This window comes from Equus asinus, chromosome 22 (genome assembly GCF_041296235.1).
Source record: "Equus asinus isolate D_3611 breed Donkey chromosome 22, EquAss-T2T_v2, whole genome shotgun sequence".
NCBI classification, from domain to species: domain Eukaryota; kingdom Metazoa; phylum Chordata; class Mammalia; order Perissodactyla; family Equidae; genus Equus; species Equus asinus.
In genome coordinates, this window is record NC_091811.1 from 13,037,015 (window position 1) to 13,059,630 (window position 22,616).

Consider the following 22,616-nt stretch of genomic DNA (forward strand, 5'->3'; position numbering starts at 1 on the left):
TTCAAGAAAACTAGAGACTATAAGCAGCATGCAAAATATATTACACACCCAATTTCAAGTTTTAAAAAATTATGTTCTCCAAAAAAACTATCTCAAATCTGCTTCTCTACTATTCTTACCAATAAAACACCCTCCCTTCTTCACTTACCTAAATTTACCTATCTACCCTGCAATGCCCAGCCTATCACATTTCTTGTGTAAAACTCTTTCTTAACTACCCTAGCCTAGTGTTTCTCAGCCTTTCCCTCATGGCTGCCACTTTCCCCACTGCCTTCCCAGGAGCATTTTCAGATTGCTTTCTCCCATCCCTATGAAATTTGAATTAACACAGATATACTATCTATCTGTTTATGTACTGTGGCTCTTTGGAGGCCTACAAACCATTGTTTTTCACTCCCTCCAAACAAGCAGCATAATATTTCACCAGAGAATGTATGCCCTACCTAACCCTAACAACTGCCTCCTCTTCTGAACTTCTTTAGCACTTAAACTCTATACCCCTTATTGGATGACTAATAACCTGATTACAGCTCTTGTTTGACTGACTTACACTGTTTAATTTTTTTTTTCCCAGGAAGATTAGCCCTGAGCTAACTCCTGCCAAACCTCCTCTTTTTGCCAAGGAGGACGGGCCCTGAGCTAACATCCGTGCCCATCTTCCTCTACTTTATATCTGGGATGCCTGCCACAGCATGGCTTGCCAAGCAGTGCCATGTCTGCACCCGGGATTCAAACTGGCAAACCCTGGGCTGCCGAAGCAGAACGCACGCATTTAACTGCTGAGCCACCCAGCCGGCCCCTAATTAATGTTTGATAAAATTTTACTTTTTTAGTGTATCATTTCCGAAAATAAATTTTAAGTGTTGATGTTTGTCTTCTCCCCCATGGCTCCCAAAACAGCTCTGTGCAATATTTAATACACTTACATAGTGGCTAAATTAACTAATGCTTTAAAAGATTTTCAACAAAAAATTTAAAAAGACCGTCTCTAAGTAAACATAAAAAAAAATGATAAAATTCCATTAAAAATCAACTATATGAAAACTGAAAATAGACAACTTGAAATGATTAGCAGACTGATTTTAAAGTATAAAATATAAACTTACATATAAAATATAAAATAGGTCAAATATTTATGTATGTTCAACATGTATCTGATTCTTCACAAAGAGAAACAGAAACAGGATTCAATCTTGATTCTTACATGAAGAAATGTCAGCAGTTTCCAATAAAACTACAAGTAAGTACATAAAACAGAACCACTGTTAAACGTTTCCAGTACTATCATAAGTAAAACCTGATTAAGTCGCAATCTGAAATATCAAAGAGATTTCTTACAATCAATTTTGAATATAAGGCTAAAAGTGCCTTTGGATCCATAGAAGACTGCTGATAGGAAAAGGTAAGCCAGCCTCACTGGCAAAAGAAAGGAGATCTCACATAGTTAATCTTAAAGACTCAGATAAGGAAAAATGAGGATAGGGTGCCTCTCTCAGTAGGCACTCACCACTACAGACGTCTACAGGAAGGAGAGATGAATGGTTCAGCGTCCGAATCATAGAGACGAAAAAGGGACAATGACACTGCTGTTGGGGAAGGAACAGCTCTGTGTCTTCAGCAGTGCTAATACAGGTTTATTGAAAGAAAAGAGAAGTACATTCAGAATGCAGCATATATGGTCTGGGTTGATCACAAATTAGGGGCCAAAAACACTGTTTATTCATTTAGTCAAATATTTTTTAGGAAAAGGTGGCTTTCCATAATGGATTAAGAGTGAGATTCAAGCCAGACAAAACTTGACTACTGATAAATTCTGTAATCTTTCACAAGATTACATACAACCTCTCTAAGCATCAGTTTCCTTATCTGTAAATGATTTTAACAATACTGTACCTATACTGCAGATCTGTTTTAAGGATCAAAGGTAATGAACAAAAAGAAACTATCACAGGGCCTAGGACTCAGAAGGCGATAAATAAACGACGGTCTTTATCATTCTAATGATGGGCTAGGTACTGAGAACATTACAGTAGGCATCACGATCTAGTGGAGGAGACATGCACATAAGCAAGTAACTACAGCAATGAGCTAATGAACAGGATGAGAAAGGTCTGATGCAAAGAGAAAAGGGAAAACAGTGAACTTTGGCACTGGTGGGAAGTTTTACAGAAAGGTAACATCTGAACTAAGCCCTGAAAAATGTGTAAGAGTTCAACAGATATGACAGGGGAAAGGCATGACAGGTAAAGGTAATAGCATGTATCCAAAAACAGAGAGGAAAGAAAAAGCATGACACAAAGAATATGTAGTTTAGCATGGCTGCAGCAAAAAGTAAATGTGACGTGAGGCTAAAAAAGGTGAGTACAGAAACAATCCAAATGTCCATCAACAGATGAATAACAAACAAAATGTGGCATATACATACAATAGAATATGACTCAGTCATAAAAAGGAATGAAGTTCAGATACATGCTACCACGTGGATGAACCTTGAGAACATTAAGCTAAGTAAAATGCGCCACATACAATAGGGCAAACACTGTACAATTCCATTTATATGAAATATCTACAACAGGCAAATTCATAGAGACAGAGTGTAGATTAGAGGTTACCAAGGACGAGGCTGGGAGGAGGAGGGAATGGGGAGTTATTCCTTGATAGGTATAGTTTCTGTTTGGGATGATGAAAATTTCTGGAAATAATGGTAATGGCTGCAAAATATTGTGAGTGTAATTAGTGCCACTTAACTGTACACTTAAAAACAGTTAGAATGGCAAATTTTCTGTTAAATATTTTACCACAATAAAAAAATAATTTAAAAAGAAGGTAAAGAGACCCACAGCAGCATTACTCATAATAGTCAAAAACCAAAAACAACCCTATTGTCTATCAGTAAGAAAACAGATAAACAAGTGTGATATATTTATATGACAGAATACTACTTAGTAATAAACAAGAACTGCTGACATGCAAAACAATATGGCTAAGTAACAAAAACACGCTGAGTGAAAGAAGACATCATAAAGAGAGTGTGTGCTGTAGGATTCCATTTATATTAAGTTCAGCAACAAGCAAAACAAATCTATTGCAGTAGAGGCCAGAACACGGTCACCTGTGGGAATGGGTGTGAGGTGGGGAGGGGGCTAACTGGACAAGGGCATGACAGACGTTTCCGAAGCAACAGAAATAACCTGAATCTTGATTCGTGTGGTAGTCATACATATGTAGCATCATCGTACTAGATATTTAAGATTTGGGTATTTTACTGTGTTAAATTATTCCTCAATAAAATGATTTTGTGTAAATCATCCCTCAATAAACTGCTTTTAAAAAAAACAGGAGGGGGAGGAATGGAGGTGCAGTTAGGTAGGAACAGCTCTTTAAAGGCTTTTGATACTAAGGGGCTTTAGGCTTTATCTTGTAGGCAAAGCTAAGCATTTAAATTATGTGAGATCAGGCCAAGCTGAGCATTACTAAATTTGAATTTAGAAACTATCACTTTGGCAACAGAGAGAAGGCCACAAATGAAGAAGAGAAACAGGAAAGGAAAGAAACAAATTAAGAAAATACTTAAAAAGTCTAAAGCAGTTCTTCTCAACTAGGGGTAATTTTGCCTTCTCCTCACTCCTCTATCCTCCCCTCAGACATCTGGCAATATCTGGAGTCATTTTTACTTGTCACAAGTCGAGGGAATGCTACTGGCATCTAGTAGGTAAGGCCCAAGATGCTGTTAAAATCCTACAATGCAAAGGACAGCTCCCCACAACAAAGAACTATCCGGCCAAATGTGAATTGTGGTCAAGAAACTCGGCTCTAAAGAAATGATGAGAGACAGGGACTTTACATCTCAAATTATATATGCCATGGTCCCATATTATGTGTTCACATCAGAGAAAAAAATATTTTATCAGATGCTCCACTGTGAAAGATGCTAATAATATGAGCTACTTACTATTAAATAGTTACTAGTAACACCAAGGCAAAATAGTAGGCATTCAAAAAATTTAAAAAGTATTACTTGAGCAGCTACCATTTTACAGATGAGGAATCTGAGCTTAAATGATTTCTTCAAGGTCAAACGCTTAGAAAACATCTGAGTGAGAAGTTCAACTCAGGTCCATATAGTTTCAAAGTTCATGCTCTATTCTTTCCATTCAATTATTTTCTAGATATGAAACTGCCTAATTTTGTGGGTAACAGACATTTGGCCAAAAGGCCACAACACACAGAGGCAGATCTTGTTTCGCGTGGTAGTGCAGATAGCAAAAATGACTGTGCAAGCCAAAATCAGGTAAAGCAATCTTAATAAACAATGGGGAAAATGACTATTCCATGACCTTAAAGAAATTGTCAAAACATTAAAAACTGTCAGTTTTAAATGTACATGGAAATTTTAAAAAAATAGTAAAACTAGTATTTATTTAGTATGCTCTATTTTAAAACAGAAACATTGAGAATTGTTAATTTGTAAAAAAAAAAAAAAAGTACCAATAGTAATTTGAATAGTGCTTGCCGCCTTCTTGTATAACTTACAACACAGCGTGAGCATCTTTTCTCTGCTTTGGCAAACTGTCATACTCCTTTCTAAGTTTGGATCAGCTTTCAACATTTTATTCTTTGTGCTTTCAACGTCATGAAATATCTTTAAGAGTCCCTTAGACTTTTTTGCCTGCATCACTTCTCTGGACATCCTCATTCTTTTTGTCATTTTACTCACTGACATTGACAAGTCTGCCTTCACTAAGCTCCTCTGGCTGCATCTCTAAACTCTTCAATGGTGGCAGTGTCAACACTCCCACAGTCAGCTATTGCGTCTGTAACTCCATTTGTGTTTGATTTGACTTTCACTTTCAGCATTATCATTTTCATTTCTTTGCTTCACTTCAATTTTTGTTAGCCAATTCTCTCTTCATTTCTGTAAAAGGTCAGATGGGTTTATCACTGGAAAGCAACCCAACTATACACTTGGTACTCTTGTACATTAAATGAATAACAGATGCACCATAGCCAATCAGTCCCTGACAGCCTTTCCAAAGACGTGATGTGACTGGCTACTAATCATGATGCACGTCTATTATTTGCACAGTGATCTATGCACTGAAGAGCTAGCAGAGAAGTTTGTACTTTATGCAATTATTCACAGTAAATACGCCACGGTAACTGGAAGTTGAATCATATTGTTGAGGGACTGGTATTATTTAACTAATCCGTGATAACTGAAACTCATGCATACCGGAAACTTGCAAAGCTTTACAGCTGCCTGTATTCATCTGCTCATCTTTTAGAACTTCCCTTTCTACCCCAAATGGTTCTTCCAAAAAAGCTAATCTCAATCCAAGAGAATGCAAGCCCACAGTAATAATTCCATCTCTGGTGGTTATGAGGCAGAATGCGATCAGTGGTCAGAAATACATATCCAGTAGAGATAAATACTTCCATCCATCCTGACACGTCAGCAAAATGTCTACATTTTTATCAAAGAATGTTTCCTTCAGAAGTGCAAAGTATCAACATGTCTGTTGATTTATCAAGGATTATCCCCAATTCCCACCCTCCTGTAACACAATACTCAGAAATACGTCCCAAAAAAATCCAATGTCTAACATACTAGACCATAATTAGCTATTTAATGTGTTCCAGCATTATGGAGCTGTTAATTAGGGATCTACAGGGAGTGGGTGGTGGTAACTACAACTCCCTGGGTTAGACATGGGATAACAAGTAGGAATAAAGGGGTAGAGTCAAACACTGGCTAGAACACAGGATAAAAAAACGCTTTCTCTAGGGTACACAGGCAAGTTGATAGCTATGCCACAAAATGATGATTTGGTAAGCCTATGCTGGGCACTATATATAAAATAGTCTCTGTATTCCAATATTAACTCTAAAGAACTACCTTGTCATGAGTCAAGATTACTTTCAACTTCTCATCCAGCGACCACTAAACCATAGTATCCAAAGATCTCTCTTTCAACAGTAACTGCACTGTATTAAGATGATCACATACAATGTTAAATACATGCTATGTTCTGCCTCTGTTGTCATATCTCTGACCCTCATCAAAACAAATTATGAAGAGAAACAGAACATCGTGAAAGACTAACAATTAAAACCAAAGGTCCCTAAAATAAAGGCATAAAATTTAATTCCTGAAGGCTTTCAATGAATAAATCACTATATTACACTTACAGAGAGGTCAATGCTCTGAAGGAAGTACAAAGTCATTTTTAGATGTTTTCTCCTCCTACACTCAGTGAAGTCCATCTTGAGAAGACTATGTTAAAGCTGGTTATATTTCAAAATACAATGATATCTGATATGATGATCTATCCAAAGCGCATCCTAAAATGACAATTCTCAAGAGTATATTTTTCCTTTGGAAAGATACACAACGATAATGATAAAGATGAATAGCCTTTAAGATCAGTCTAATATGAAAATAATTTGTGAATCTACTGGGCATTTATCTGTTTTAGCCCAACTCAATTCAACAGAGTAATTCAGTTTAAAAAGTATTTGTTAGGGGCCGGGCTGGTGGCACAGTGGTAAGTTCGCACATTCCACTTTGGCGGCCTGGGGTTCGTTGGTTCAGATCCTGGGCTCGGACATGGCACCGCTTGGCAACCCATGCTGTGGCAGGTGTCCCACATACAAAGTAGAGGAACATGGGCACGGACTCAGGGCCAGTCTTCCTCAGCAAAAAGGGGAGGATTGGCAGTGGATGTCAGCTCAGGGCTAATCTTCCTCAAAAAAAAAATTCATTAAAAGGATTTTTTTTTAAAGATTGGCAACTAAGCTGACATCTGTTGCCAATCTGTTTTTTTTCCTTCCTCCTCCTTCTTCTCCCCAAAGCCCCCCAGTACACAGTTGTATATTCTAGTTGTGAGTGCCTCTGGTTGTGCTATGTGGGACACTACCTCAGCATGGCTTGATGAGCAGTGCCATGTCCACACCCAGGATCTGAACTGGCGAGACCCCAAGACGCCAAAGTGGAGCATGTGAACTTAACCACTCAGCCACAGGGCAGGTCCCCTAAAAAGATTTTTTAAAAGATGAGAAAAATATAGTCTCTGTCTTCCATGGGCTTACAACCTAATAATGGGCTGAATAAATGAGTATAATAGAAATAAGGTATAGCTAGCTTAAAGCTAGGAAGCATAGAGCTCAGGGAAGGTTGGATGAGGAATAGAACTTCGGAAAGATGAAATAAAAGAGAATAGTCAAAAGGGGAAAGCAAAAGTATCATTTTGAGGAAAAGAGACTAGTTCAGTGCAGCTGAAACTTAGGACGCATTTACAGGAGTATAGCAAGACATAAATTATATATTTAAATACTAATTGAAGTCAACACAGTACCACAGAGATCCACAATCATAATACCATCCACAGTGAGAAGATAAAGGTTAAAGAAATGACAAAATACCCAGGGCTAGGGGCAATAAATCTTGGGTGAAAATTTGTCTACCTTTACAGATGTTACCGAGAACTGAGACCTGAATTCACAAGCTTAATTATGAGGACTAAGATCCAAGGATCCTATATCAACATGACTTTATCGTTTGTTCCAGGAAATTCTTGCCCAAGAAGGTAAGGATACAAACCATTAAATAGCTTTAGGAACGTCCCCAAAACAACAGATTCCTCAACCAGACCCTTAGTACAATAAATTGCTCAACTAAACAAACCTGCTAGCTTATCAAACAAATATTTAATCATCGAGACTCTCTCCACCAATCCTAAACTATCATATCACAAACTGTGCCCAATGCCAACGTGACTTGTGTTGAAAGACCTGCCTTAAACCACTAGAACCCAGAGCCCAAAACTCTATAAATAACTGTCAATGTCTCCTTTCTAAAACACTACTAGGACTCTTTAGGGCCATGTTCACTCTTACTGCAGTAAGTAATAAATTTAGCTTAATTTGATCAACACGTGATTTTGCTAGTCTTTTTGGAAAGCTGTCAGGTTGAATCCAGCCCTAAATTTAGAAATCTATATGTCATAAGAGCGTTAGCAAGCTGATATAGCTAAATTAAGGTGTCTACAAAAAAATGACAGCTCAAAGAGTAGGCATTGGTGAATGTGTCTGTTATAGTCCAATAGAGTAAGTACAGTATCTAATCTATAGGAACATTCATTTTGGCCTTCCTAGAAATATATATACCCTTAGCCTGTACAGACTAGTTATCGCTACCAAAGCTTGATGGAAAAGAGCTTTAAAATCACCCTTTTTTTAAATTCTTACATAGCAACTCTAATCTTAACTGAATTTCCTAAGCAGGCTTCCTCAAGAAAAGAAACTGAAGTGATCAGCAGACAGGAGTCTATTTACAAGTTAGCTTTTTTATGATAAACTAATATAGAGTGGCTTTCCTATGAGTTTGGTTAAAGTAAATCAGTTCAACAGAATAATCCCTAGGTTGAATGAATAAAAGTTGGCTCCTAATCCCCAATTTATGAAGAAAAATCTGTAGCAGAGGAAAAGCAGGACAACCAAGAAGGCTGCTCTCTTTATTCAACTTAATACCTTGAAAATTCAGAGATGTGAAATAAAGCCATAAAACTAAAAATCAGGGCAACCTGGTTTGAAATGCCTTGTGTTTTTTTTCTAAAGAGCTTATAAAATGCTTAACTATATACTTCAGTAGATACAGTTAAAAGAGCCCAGGCTTTAGAGTCAGAGGCCCAGAAGCAATGGCCTATTCATTTCAATCAATACACAACATTACACATTTCAAAAAGAATTTTGGATGATGGAAGAATATTGGACCAGGAGTCTAGAGCTCTGGATTTTAGGCCCCAGTTGCCTAGGCTTACTTGCTACCAAACCTTCCACTCCCTTGTACCCTTGATCCTTCATTCTAGCTATGCTGAACATTTTGCACGTTCAGACACCATTACATATCAATGTATATTCAATACACGTTAGCTATTATCATTACTACTAGTCTCTAAAAAGCATCAGGCTATTTATTACTTCTAAGTGTTCACATCTGCTATTCCCTTTGCCTAGATGCCCTTTAGTCCTTTCTCTTAGCTAACTCTGAAACTCAAGTTTTACCTCTCCAGATCTCCGCCTGTAGGTAGAGTTGCTCCCATAGCACCCTATGCAAACAATCACACAGCACTTACCACAAATGTACTGATTTACTTGTCTATCTCTCCAACCAGACTGTAAGCTGCGTAAGGGCAGAAACTATATCTTATCTTTGTATTACCAGAGGACCAATACATGGTTTAAAAAAACCTAAAAGATATCTGTAACGAATAAATGCGTGCATGCATGCATCTTTACTAAACTAAATGACTCTTGGTATTCCTTCCACTCTGACATTCCAGGAACCAAGTCCGGGTACTTGAAAGAAGCTGGTATTTAACAGAAATTAGGAAGTCAGAAGGAAAAGCTGGTAAGGGAGGGAATAGGCTAAATTAGTTCAATTTGAAAGGGTTAAATGTCCAATAAAGAGGTCAGCACTAATATGACAGATTTAGAAATCACCTTTGTGAAAACTGCTGAAATCGAAGGTAGTTGAGATATATGGATAAGTTCAGGACGTGTTTATCAGGATTTACTGCAATTACTTGAGCACTATCATAAAGGAAGGACAAGGTAACAATTACTATTTACTGTGCACTAACTACATGTCAAACACTGTACTAAATGTTTTCACAAATTAAATAATCAAATCCTCAGAACAACCTTTTGAGATGAGTATTTCTATCCCTATTTTATAATGTGGAAATCTAGATTGAGTGAAGTAAATGAGGAGAGAGAAGCTAAGGGAAGTTACATAGTTCTAAGTGGCACCTTGATTCCCAACCTAATGACATCTTACATGTAGGTCCTTCCTACTATGTTTCAAATCCATGTAGGTGCTATAGTGATTTACAAAATACAAATTCTCTTAAGATGAACTGAATTCATAGTCACTTCCTATCATTTAGTTTTTTCAAACTAATATTAAAAATATGACTATCATGTAGAGGGTCTGTTAAATGTTTCTGACACTTAAAGGAGGAAAGGGGTCATTTCCTGACCCAGCAATTCCACTCCTACATGTATAGCTAAGAGAAATGCATCTATACGTTCATCAGAAGACAAGTACTAGAATATTCACAGAGACACTATTCCTAATAGCCCCAAATTGGAAATAATCCAGATAGCCTTCAACAAGAGAATGAATAAACAAAATGTGGTACAGTCACGTAAAGAAATACTATAGAGCGGTGAAAATGAACACTCTACAGCTACACTAAGTAAATACAGATAAATTTCACAAACCTAATGCTGAGTAAAGAAGTCAGATAAAAAGAGTACATATTGAATGGTTCCAATGACATAAAGTACAAACATAGGCAAAACGATGCCATTAGAAGTCAGGAAAACAGTTACCTTTGGGGGAGGGAGCACTAAGGGGACATCTAGGAGTGTTGGTTATGCAGGTGTGTCCAGTTTATGAAAACTTATCACCCTATCCACTTATGATACATGCACTTTTCTGCATGCATTTTATACTTCAATGAGATTTCTGGGGTTTTTTTCTTTTAAGGATCCTCCCACTCAAAAACGTTAGGAAATAACGCTGTAGAAGAGACCAGGGATTCAAATCCGGGTATCTCTGAACCCAAAACCCGTTTTTTCCCTTTTACCAAAGTGCTTCCTTTGAGATTATCCACTGGCACACAGAAATAACTTCACTATATAAAACCAAACATGACATAAGTGACATAAGTAGCCATTAAATAGGGCTGTTCAATCAAAGACTCCTAAGGGACTGATCTATGAAAAAACTAATTATGACCCTCATTCATCTTTTATCCTCTAATAAAAAGTGTTAAAACTATAGCGGGAGGACCAGAGAAATTTGGAGATTGAGAAAACCTTAGGTATCACCTAGTGCAACAACTTCATTTCAATATGAAGAAAATGAGGTCCAAAGAAATTAAGAAAATTGGCCAAAGTCACACAGCTGTTTGGCAACAGGGCCAAAGCTAAAACTCAAGTTCAATCACTCATTCATTTCTTTACTTAAATATTTATTGAGCAAATACAATATTCCCAGACTATTTTAGGTGTTGTCGATAGACATTACGTTCAGGTGAGTGGAGACAAACAATAACCACATCAATCTTTTTTTTTCAGATTTTTCAATTTTTTTCCTTTTTCTCCCCAAAGCCCCCCGGTACATAGCTGTATATTCTTAGTTGTGGGTCCTTCTCGTTGTGGCATGTGGGACGCCACCTTAGTGTGGCTCCATGAGCGGAGCCACATCTGGGCCCAGGATTCGAACCAATGAAACACTGGGCCACCTGCAGTGGAGCACGTGAACTTAACCACTAGGCCACGGGGCCGGCCCCTCTTTTTCTTTTTTTAAAAAAGATGATTACAAAGTCTAATAAGAATGATAATATAAAAACAGGAATCTGATTAACTTTGTCCTTTCGATGGGACAGTGCCTTTCTAAGGTGAAATTTAAGCAAGTCCTTTCTTTTTGACACAAATATACACCCCTCCGATGATGTGCTACATCTGACATTTATTAAGTACCTTCCACGTACCAGGCATTGTTCTCACTGCTTTACATGTACTAACTTATCTTATTCTCACTACAACCCTGCAAGACAAGGTACATACTACTAGATACTCCATTTACAGAAGAGGACACACTCAGCTCTTCTAGGCCTAGCCTTACCCTGCTGGAAGTTCCATCAGTCTGGAACCTATACATATGTATTATAAAAAGGAGAAGACTGTAATCATTGGTCCTCGACTTATAAGTGTGCCCCAGAATCATGTCAGGGAGCTTGTGAAAAACAGAGATGCCTATTCCAGAGATTTTAATTTTAAGTATTTGATTTCCAGTCCAGTACTTTTTTCTTTTTCTTTTTTTTCTTTTGAGGAAGATTAGCCCTGAGCTAACATCCACCGTCAATCCTCCTCTTTTTGCTGAGGAAGACTGGCCCTGAGCTAACATCCGTGCCCATCCTTCTCTACTTTATATGTGGGATGCCTGCCACAGCATGGTCTGACAAGCGGTGCCAAGTCTGCACCTGGGATGTGAACCAGTGAACCCAGGGCCTCCGAAGCAGAGTGTGTGAACTTAATCGCTGTGCCACCAGGCCAGCCCCTCAGTACTCTTTCTTAAATGAGCATTTTGCTTAACAAGGAACCAAACAGATTAACCTCTCCATCACCTCAAATAAAGGACTTCTACACAGAGAAACTGAATGTAACTGTGCACACAGGTTATTTCATTTGATGCCACCTGAGAGTCAATTCCACAATTACAGTGGATCACTATCACCTATCACAGGATCTCTTTTTTCCACAATTTTGACCATGTCTGGAAATAAGGTCCTTTAAAATGTATTAAAGGCAAAAAACCACTGAACTTGCCAAATCATACTTTTGACAATAAACCAATGAAAAGAAAATCCAGCCCCCATGAAGAGAAAAAGCAAAGGATCCTCCAAAACAAGTCCTAGTGTACAACTCATATCAATTCAATGCAGCCTCAGTTTCCTCATCTGTAAAACAGAGATACTACTAACACCTATTCCACAAAGGCTACTTTAGGAATGAATGAGATGATATTTGCAAAAGAGCTTAGAAAATTGCCTCATACATTATAAAGGCTCAATAAACATGAGCTAGCGTTATTCTTCTGATAAATAATAAGAATGAATTTATTCCATTATAGATTAAGTAAGTATGTTAATTAAGTTTTCCCTGAACACTGAAACAGCATTACCCTAATGTTCTCTTCCTGTACATCTCTTTAAGGAAACAACTTAAGGCAATTTAGACATAGAACTCTAAATTGGCTGCTGCTAAGTTCATTCAACAACCATGTATTATATGCCCACCATGAATGAAAGACTGGGCTAGAATCTGAGGATGAAGTGAACAAAAGACAAAATTCATTCCACCAAGGAACATAGAGCCTACAAGCAAAAATAATTATTAAACATCTAATCATATGAATACATAATTATAAGCTGTGATATGTACTGTGATGGAAAATAAAAGGTTGATTAAAGATAACCGTGGGGAAGCTGATACAGAACGGGAACAGAGAATTTGAGAAAGGTTTCCAAGGAAGTGGTACTTAACCTGAATACTAAAGGATGAGCAGCAGTTAGCCAGAGGTGTGGATATAAGAACACTCCAAGCAGAGGAAACAGCCATGTTTGAAGGCTCTGAAGCTGGAGAGAGCCCAGCCTATTTAAGGGAGTGAAATAAGGCCAGTGTGGTTGCCCCTCACGGAAGAAGGAAGAGAATGTTCCAAAATAAGGTCAGAGAGATAGGCAGAGGTGAGATCACGCAGAGTACTGTAGGCTATGGAAAGGAGTGAGGATTTTATCCTAAGTGCAATGGGAAGCAAACAAAGAATTTCTAAAAATGGGAATGGCATAACAAACTCTGCATTTTTCAGAGCTCTCTTTAGCAACTGTGTGAAGAATATATTGGACAGGAACAAGAAACAAAACAGAAAGTCCTGTTCGGAGGGCTAGCCCAATCTTCCAGACGGAAGATGACAGTGGCTTAGACTAAAGTAGTGACAGTATAGATGAAAAGAAATGGACTGTTAGAAATTGAATGAACACAAGGTGAGTTCTGTAATAGGTGTGAATTTAGCTTCTACTTCCAAAGTCATCAAAGAGGTTAAATAATTGGAATCCTTAGCCACAGCTAACCGAGGCAGGTCACCTGATAAAAGCTCAGGAGTCATCTGTGACCAAATGAGATACTACTTCACACCCACTAAGACAGCTATACTCAAAAAGACAGACAAAAACAAGTGTTGGCCAGAATGTAGAGAAAAGTGGGACCCTCAAACACTGCTGGAAGGTATGCAAAATGGTACGGCTGCTGCGGAAAACAGTCTGGCAGTTCCTCAAAACGTTAAGCAGAGTTAACAAACGGCCCAGAAAAATCACTCCCATGTATATCCAAGAGAAATGAACACATATGCCCACACATGAATATTCACCGCAACGTTATTGACAACAGCCAAACAGTGGAAACAACACAAATGTCCATCAATTGATTTTGGATAAATAAAATATAGTATTATCCATACAAAGGAGAATTATTCAGCCATTAAAAGGGAATGAAAGGGTTGGCCCCGTGGTAGAGTGGTTAAGTTCAGTGCTCAGCTTCAGAGGCCCAGGGTTTTGCCAGTTTGAATCTTGTGTGCAGACAGGGAACTGCTCGTCAGGACACACTGAGGTGGTGTCCTACATGCCACAACTAGAAGGACCCACAACTAAAAATACACAACTATGTACCAGGGGGCTTTGGGGAAAAAAAGGAAAAATAAAATCTTTAAAAGGGAAGGAAGTTCTGATACATGCTACAACATACATGAACCTTGAAAACATTAAGCTAAGTAAAAGAGGAAGTCACAAAACACCACATATTGTATGATTCCATCTATATAGAACGTTCAGAATAGGCAAATTCGTAAAGAGAGAAAGTAGATTAGAAGTTGCCTAGGGGACCAGACCCATGGCCGAGTGGTTAAGTTCGCACTCTGCTTCAGTGGCCCAGGGTTTCAATGGTTCAGATCCTGGGCGCGGACATGGCACCTCTCATCAGGCCATGCTGAGGCGACGTCCCACATAGCACAACCAGAAGGACCTACAACTCGAATACACAACTAGGTACTGGGAGGCTTTGGGGAGAAAAAGAAGAAAAAAGAAAAAAAGAAGATTGGCAACAGATGTTAGCTTAGGTACCAGTATTTAAAAAAAAAGGTGCCTAGGATTCAGAGAGTGGGGATAGGGAGTGATAGCTAATGAGTAAGAGGTTTCTTTTGGGGTGATAAAAATGTTCTAAACTTAGATTGTTGTGATGGTTGCAGAATTCTGTGAACATACTAAAACCCTTCAATTTTACAGTTTAAATTGGTGAATTTTATATGTGAATTACCTCAATATTTTTTTCTAAACAGTCAACTGTGAGTAAATGGGACATTTTCCTTTAACAAACAGCAAATAAATCTAACTTTATTTCCCAAAGATTCCTCAGAGGACGTATAGTGACTGGTCCCTTTGCAAAGCAGTTTCCTGAGAAGTTTTTAATACATTAACTATCTTCAATAAAATAGAACTGCATAACTTTAGGTGTTAGTTTTTTGGGGGATTTTTTGGTGAGGAGTACTGGCCCCGAGCTAACAACTGTTGCCAATCTTCCTTTTTTTTCCTCCTACCCAAAGCCCCAGTACATAGTTATATATTCTAGTTATACATCCTTCTAGTTCTGCTTTGTGGGACGCCACCTCAGCATGGCTTGATGAGCGGTATATAGGTCCATGCCCAGGATCGAAACCAACAAACTCCAGGCATTGAAGCGGAATGCGTGAACTTCACCACCATGCCACCTGGCTGGCCCCAAGGCACTAGTTTTCAAACAGTAGTGAGTATCTTAATCACTTGTGAAGTTTTTAAAAAATACATACATTCAGGACCCAAAGATTCTAATTCAGTAGGTCTGGAATGAAATTCTGGTATTTGTATTTATTTTCGTTAAAGGGCCATATGTGATCAAATAACACTCCTAATAGGTTCACTGATTTAAAGGAACCTGCTGGTAAACACTTGTACAAAAAGACATATCACTGTAACAGATATAACTACCTTTAAACCTTATTTTTATAAATTCAGAATTTCACTTAACTTGTTTTTAATTAGAAAAAAAAAAAAGACACTCCCCCATTGCCTTTCCTATTACACTTTTATCCTTAATGGACGACTGGCATTCAACGCAACTAGAGAGCCTGAGAGAAACTACCATCATATTTTTAAAAAGTCTACGCAATCTAGTTAAGTTCTACATCTTCAGAAAAAGAAGGAAAAATACTCAAAGAAAGTGATGCAGAATCATTAGAAATGTGACAGACTGCACTACGATACATCAGGTTTATTTATTTTCAAAATAAAGAGAAAATCCATTAAAAGGTTAGAATGCATCTGAGAAGCAAAATTATCCTGGCCTAACAGAAAATGAGGTGTGCAATAACAATTCTATCAAAAAACAAGTACCAACACTGAATCTAACCTCTGGGCTCAACAGAAACACTCAGGGGCAGAAGTTGGAATTGAGAAACATGAAGTCAGTGTGGTGCCAATTCTCACAAAGGCAGCTCTTTTGAGCAGAAAAAGCAGTCAGAAGGCTTAGCACATGCTCTCATTTAGTCATGTGACCTTGGACAAATAACTCTAAGCTTTCTAAATCTTACTTTCATCTACTTTCAAAAAGAGATCATATTTGTTCTTCCTATTTCAGAGTGCAGTTTTGAGAAGCAAATGGACAATATCTGTGAAAGTGCTACATACAAATTTAAGGCATCATCAGAATTACATAGAAGGATACACTCTGCTTGCTAATAGTTCACATACTTCCGCTTCAAAACTGGAAATTACAAGAAATGAATTCTTTCTCCAAAACCAAACAAAAACTCAGTATATAGAACGCTTCAAGTCACTTGAAGATTTAATATTTTCTTTTTCAGTCTCAAAATTTCAGTTTTCTGTAACTCTATCCTCCTTATTCTATTCTTTTCTAGCTCCCATGATTATTCTATACTAACAACCCTGAAATTAGCAGCAAGGAACAGAACTGTGTACAGATTAAATATAGAACAGAAGTTGCAATGAATGGAGAAGGGCCAAGGAAAGACTACAACAAAAGACAAGTTTTCATTGTTAAATGATCCAATAAGTTTTCTATTGAAACCACTTCCCAAGTAGTAGTACATACAGAAACCACCTCCTCTTTTTCAGCAAAGAACTTCCACTCCAAAGAGAAACAAAACACAAAAAAACACATTTTCAATAGAAAAGAACAGTTTCTTCATCAGTAAATTGAAAAAGGTAAACAAGACGGTTTCAGAAAGCCTTTCAGCTCTAAGATTCCACCATCTATGGATAAGATCCTCTCGTTGCTTGATTCCTCACAGAAAATCTGTTAAAACAGACGGGAAGAAAGAAATGGTTCTTTTGTTAAGGCTGTTGGCTTTTGGATTAGCTCTAAGAGTAAAGTAAAATCAAATACAGGTTTTCAGGGCAATATAATGAGTTCACTCATAAGGATGAAAAAAAATCACATTCACTTGATTATTTGTTAGTGGGAAAAAAATACAAATACCATATTTGGTAGACTCCACTCTCTCAAGTGAAGATGGTAAACAAAAATAGAAAAACACAGACGATTAATGGGAATCTGATACCAAAGGGACTGGGTGGACAAATTCTCAACTAAATAAACATATTTTACTATCTCATAGCTAAAATGTGATAACTAATATTCTAAAGAGAACTTTGTTGCCATTTTTAATCTCAGTCAAATTGGCTAGCCTAAAATTCCTTCAAGCTTTAAAATTCTTTCAATTCAATAAGCACGTGCATCAATTCTAAATACAGTTAAGAAACAGTGGTACGTTAAAATCACATAGTGATAGTCACTACCTACTCAAAATCTCTCTTAAGGTGACAAATGAGAATCTCAAATCTCACATTCTACAACAGAATTCTTGATTTCCCTCCTTTAAACCTGCTCCTTACCAATCTTGGTTTTAGCTCAGTTAAAATATCCCACAATCGTCCTCGATTCCTCTTTTCCTCACTCTCCACATCTAATCCATTAGGAAGTCCTGCTGGCTTGACCTCCAAAATATACCCAGAATCCATCCACTTCTCACCTTTTCTGCTGCTACTACCACCCTGTTTCAAGCCAATGGTATCTCTCACCTATAATATTCCAATAGGCTCCTGTCCTCATTCTATCTTTTCACAACCCATTCTCCACATCCAGAGTGACCTCTGTAAAATCACCACTCTCTCCCTCCTATTTAAAGACCCCAGAGGCTGCCCATTTTACAGCAGACTTTATTAAAATAAAATCTAAACTCCTTCTACATGCCTACATGATCTGGTCCCTCCCTGGCCTACTTGCCTGGCCTCATTTCACTCTTCCTTCTTATTCCTTCTGCTCTAATTGCACTGCCTTTCTCTCAGGTCTTTTTGGAAAAAAAAAAAAAAGGGAGGAGGAAGAGAAACAGAAAAACCTATCCCTACCTTTGCAGCTCTGCACTAGTTTGTTTCCTCTACTTGGACACACTCTTCCCCCAGGTCTTTGCTGATTCCTTATCATTCAGGCCTCACCTCAAACATGCTCTCTCCTTAGAGAGGCTTTCCTTTACCACTGTATCTAAAGAATCGGGGTTGGGGACGAGGGAGCACTGGGTGGGTAACAGGCAGAGCACAGATTTTTAGGGCAGTGAAACTACTCTACATAATACCATAATGATGGATATACGTCGTTACACATTTGTCCAAACCCACAGAACAGACAACATCATGAGTGAACTGTAATGTAAACTATGGACTTTGGGTGATTATGATGTGTCAGTATAGTTCATCAATTATAAACAAATGTACCACTCTGGTAGCAGATGTTGATAGTGGGGGAGGCCACGCATGTGTGAGGGCAGGGGGTATGTGGGAAATCTCTGCCGTTTCTCCTCAATTATGCTGTGAACCTAAAAATGCTCTAAAAAAAATTAATCCTTAACAAAAAATAAAAATTCTATAAAAGCACCTAACTACCCCATTACCTTAGCATACTTTTTTCCTCATAGCACTTATCACTGTCTGTAAGTATCTTATTCATTTACGTGTCTCAGGGGTTTGTTGCCTGTGTCTTCTCCACCTCTGCACTTGGCACCACACAGGCAAGAATCATGGCTCTTATTCACCACCATACTCCTAGCACTTAGAAAGGCACCTGGCCCAGAGACTGTGTTCCACCCTTCAGGCTGTGCACAGCACAGCTTAAGACAGATCATTTACATGGATTACAATTTGATGGAATCTCTTGGAGACCTGCAAAATGATAGCCAGGAGTTAGATAAATAGAAGAACCCAGACCTTCCAACTGTCAACCCAGTATTCTGTGCTCTAAGTAGAAAATTCTCCACCATCAGACTCAGCACTGAGAATTTCTATTATGAAGTACATAACCTACGTAGACCCTGGGATGGGGAATGCTTTTTTCCTTTAGAAATTGTGGCAGATCATACATTAAAGTTCTCAATTATTCACTCACTCCTTGACATAAAGGAATACAATCCCCAACCCACTGTCTTTGGACCTGGCCACATAACTACTTTGGCTAATGCAACGCAGGCAGATATAACATCCATCACACATAAGCAGAAACTTTACATGCAAATGTGTAATTCGGCTTGTTTTCTGGGACCTTTGCAATTTGCCATGAAAACATGTCCCAGACAGCCCCCTTCAGCCTGTGTCCCGGAATGAGAAGACACATGTGGCAGACCTGCAGTAGACTAGCAACCTGGAGCAGTCACACCTGACTTACAGCCATCATAAAAGGTGAGTGTATATTGTTGTAAGTCACTGAGCTTTTGGAGGATTTAGTTCCTGCAGCAAAAGCTGACTAACACAAGAACATAGTTTTTGGTACACTAAGATATTCACCTAACTCTAAGTTTCAGTGTATATGATTTTACAAGTTGTAATGATATAAATACTATTTTATCTTCTTTTTTTAACATTACTTAATATGCATATTATGAATGTTTTTAGAGATAAGGAAAATTACCAGAACATCTGTCTGCACTGAAGATACTTGTTTTATGATTCATAATTCACATTTTGATATTTAAATATCACGAAAGTATGGGGGCCTGGAATTGGCCATGCCAAGATACGTCTCTTTGGCATGAGGATTATTTGGGACAGGAAAGGAGGCTCTGAGGAGTGGAACTTGCTTGCCTTTTGTTAAGAGACATTTACATTGTAAAGGAAATCTCCATCTGTAAAGGTCCCTCCCTCTCTGTACCAGAAAGAAGAAAGGGGATGACCTTATCTCTAGAAACTCTTAATCAATGAGGAAGGCAAGAACTTAAATCTGCATTTGTTTATTGTGCTTGTCTGATAACCTCCTGTAACTGACTCCCCCCACCCCCAACATCCTCCTTTGTCTTTAGCTGGATATGATATTTAAGTGGGGACTTCGGCCATTTTGGCAAGTTGCTCAGCTTGCCTGACCTCTCCCATGTAGACGTGTTATAAAGCTTTGTTTAATTTTCTCCTGCTAGTCTGTCTCATGTGAATTTAATTCATTCTCCAGCCAGACGAACCCACAGAGGGTAGAGGAAATGTCTTCCTCCCCTACAAAAGTACGCAGAGCATGGATTCCAAGTATAAGTCCACAGAATCCAGGAAAAATTCTTGACAAATCTAGAGAGTCAGAACATAGTAAGCTTTAAAGTCCTCCACTTTTAGTCTTAAGTATTCCTTTTGTAGTCCAAAAATATGTAAAAAATAAATACATCTACACATGTGTCATCAGTAGACTGCAAAATGTACTCATTTAAGAAGGAATAAGCAAAGAGTTAAAGATTTTATGTAATTCTAATTGTTATTCTGCATGGGAAATCAGAAAGTTTTAAAATAATTTCAGCACACAGAAAACACACTTGGAAAAAAATTCACTTGTTTGAAACATCTTTTTACACAAAAGAGAAGGAAGTGCTTACTACACATGTCATGAATACCTTATCACCTGCTATTTACAATTTGATCTACTCCAATGTCTGGTTTCTGTTCCCACCTCTCCACCAAAATAACTCTTGCTAAATTCACCAACCAAATCCAATGGTTACTTCTCTATCCCGTTTGTCCATGACCTCTTTAGCAGATGCAAACAAATCACTGCTCCCTCCCCTCCTTCTTGAAACACTTTCTTGGCTTTTGTGATGTAATACTTTCCTAGTTTTTCCTCCTATCTCACAGGTTTCTCTTTCTTAGCTTTCTCTACTTGCTTTCTCTTGATGAAATGCCGTATGAATGATGGTGTTCTTCAGGGTGGGTCCTTCTCTTTTCCCTCTCTTCACTCTTCACCTCTTAAGTAACCATAACCATTTCAATATTTTTGAATATCATCTATATTGCTGCTACTTCCTAAATGATTATTTCCAGCACAGACCTCTCTTTGGAATTCCACACTCATACCAACTACTTTCTTGATCTATCCACTAAGATATCTCACAAGCATTTCATATTTAACATGGCCAAAAGTAAACTCTTGATCCTCTCACCTAAACCTGCTTCACCTCCAAACTCAAACTCTAGTTTTTCCCGTCTCACAATATATCATACCTCCATCAATCCAGTTATTCACATCATGTCTCAGAGTCATTCTTCTTATTTCCTTCTTCCTTAACCAATCACATCCAATCCACCAGCAAATTCTTTCAAGTCTACCTTCAACACATAGCTCAAATTGATCTACCTCTAGCCAACTCCACCATCACCATCAACTCAGACTGAGTTACTCTCATGAATTTCTGTAGCAGTCTTCTGACTCATCTCCAAGTTTCCCTTCCCCACAACTGCCCCCATAATCTACTTCACATAAGAGCGAAGAAGTGATCTTTTCAGAATGCAAGTAAGAGCTTATCACCCTCCTACTTAAAATGTTCCAATGGCTTCCAATGCACTTTCTCCACATCATGGTCTCTGTAGACCTCCTCACCTAAATATTCTGTCTACCTCAACTCTTACCATCCTCCTCCTATCCACTGACCACAATTCTTAAATATGCCAAGTTCTTTTCAGACTCAAAACCTTACACACACTACTCCTGCTGGTGAAATGCCCTACACACAATCCCTCCTTTCCTCTTCCCCTGCTTTCAACCAGCCTTTACTAAGCATTCAGTTACAGGCTCACTTCTAGAAACTGTGAGAGGTATTACTTTCTTTATCACCATCAGTTCTTTAAATTGGATATGAGTATATTTCAGAATAGTTCAATGTGTACATTCTGAAAACTCGAGAACATTTCTTAATAGCAACAAATCGACAAAAATGTAGAATCCCGAGTGACGTCAGCATCATGGCAGAGAGTTAGTCTCTCCACACTAAGATACAACAAAACGGACATTCATCAAAACAACAGAGAACATTCACACAACATACCAGATGTCTGAGACATCCATGCAGACATACATCTGAAGATGGAGGTGCTCAAACACCCCAGGAGGCAGTGGAAGGAGATAAGGGGATCTCCTCTCCATCTCAAAAGGCAGCAACCTTGGACGCGGCGGCCAGTGTGCAACTGTGAGAGGAGAGGGGGAAAGGGCAGCCTTCCCTGGGAATGCCTTTGCTCTTGCAATTGTCTCCCAGCCTGTGGGAATGCTCCACACTGAGGAGACTAAGCAATCACAGGGGCATCTTCACCAAACCGAGCAGCCCAGGAGGGCAGAGAACAAATGCAGAGATGGAGTATCGGAGAAAATGCACACAAAAGAAAGCACCACCCACACCACAGTATCTGCGTAAAGCAGCAGTGGCCAGCAGGCAAACACAGACTGGTCCTGTCAGCACAGCTTCCAAAGGACAGGCACAGAAGCCAGGGATCGCAGTGGGCTCAGAATACAGAGCTCCTGCCCCTACTCCAGTGGCAGCAGGTGGAATCTGCAACCAGATACTTGTGCCATGTGATGGCACAAGTCCAACCCATCAAAGAGCGTCAACACTCCAGACCAGGACAATGACAAGTACCCAGAAATCAATCCTA

At 38.5% G+C, this 22,616-nt stretch overlaps 1 protein-coding gene across 4 annotated transcripts in view; it reads right to left on the reverse strand.

The window, feature by feature from the left end:
- The window catches only part of ADIPOR2 (adiponectin receptor 2), a 117,873-nt gene that overhangs the window by 16,744 nt on the left and 78,513 nt on the right, over positions 1–22,616 (reverse strand). The window lies entirely within an intron of this gene.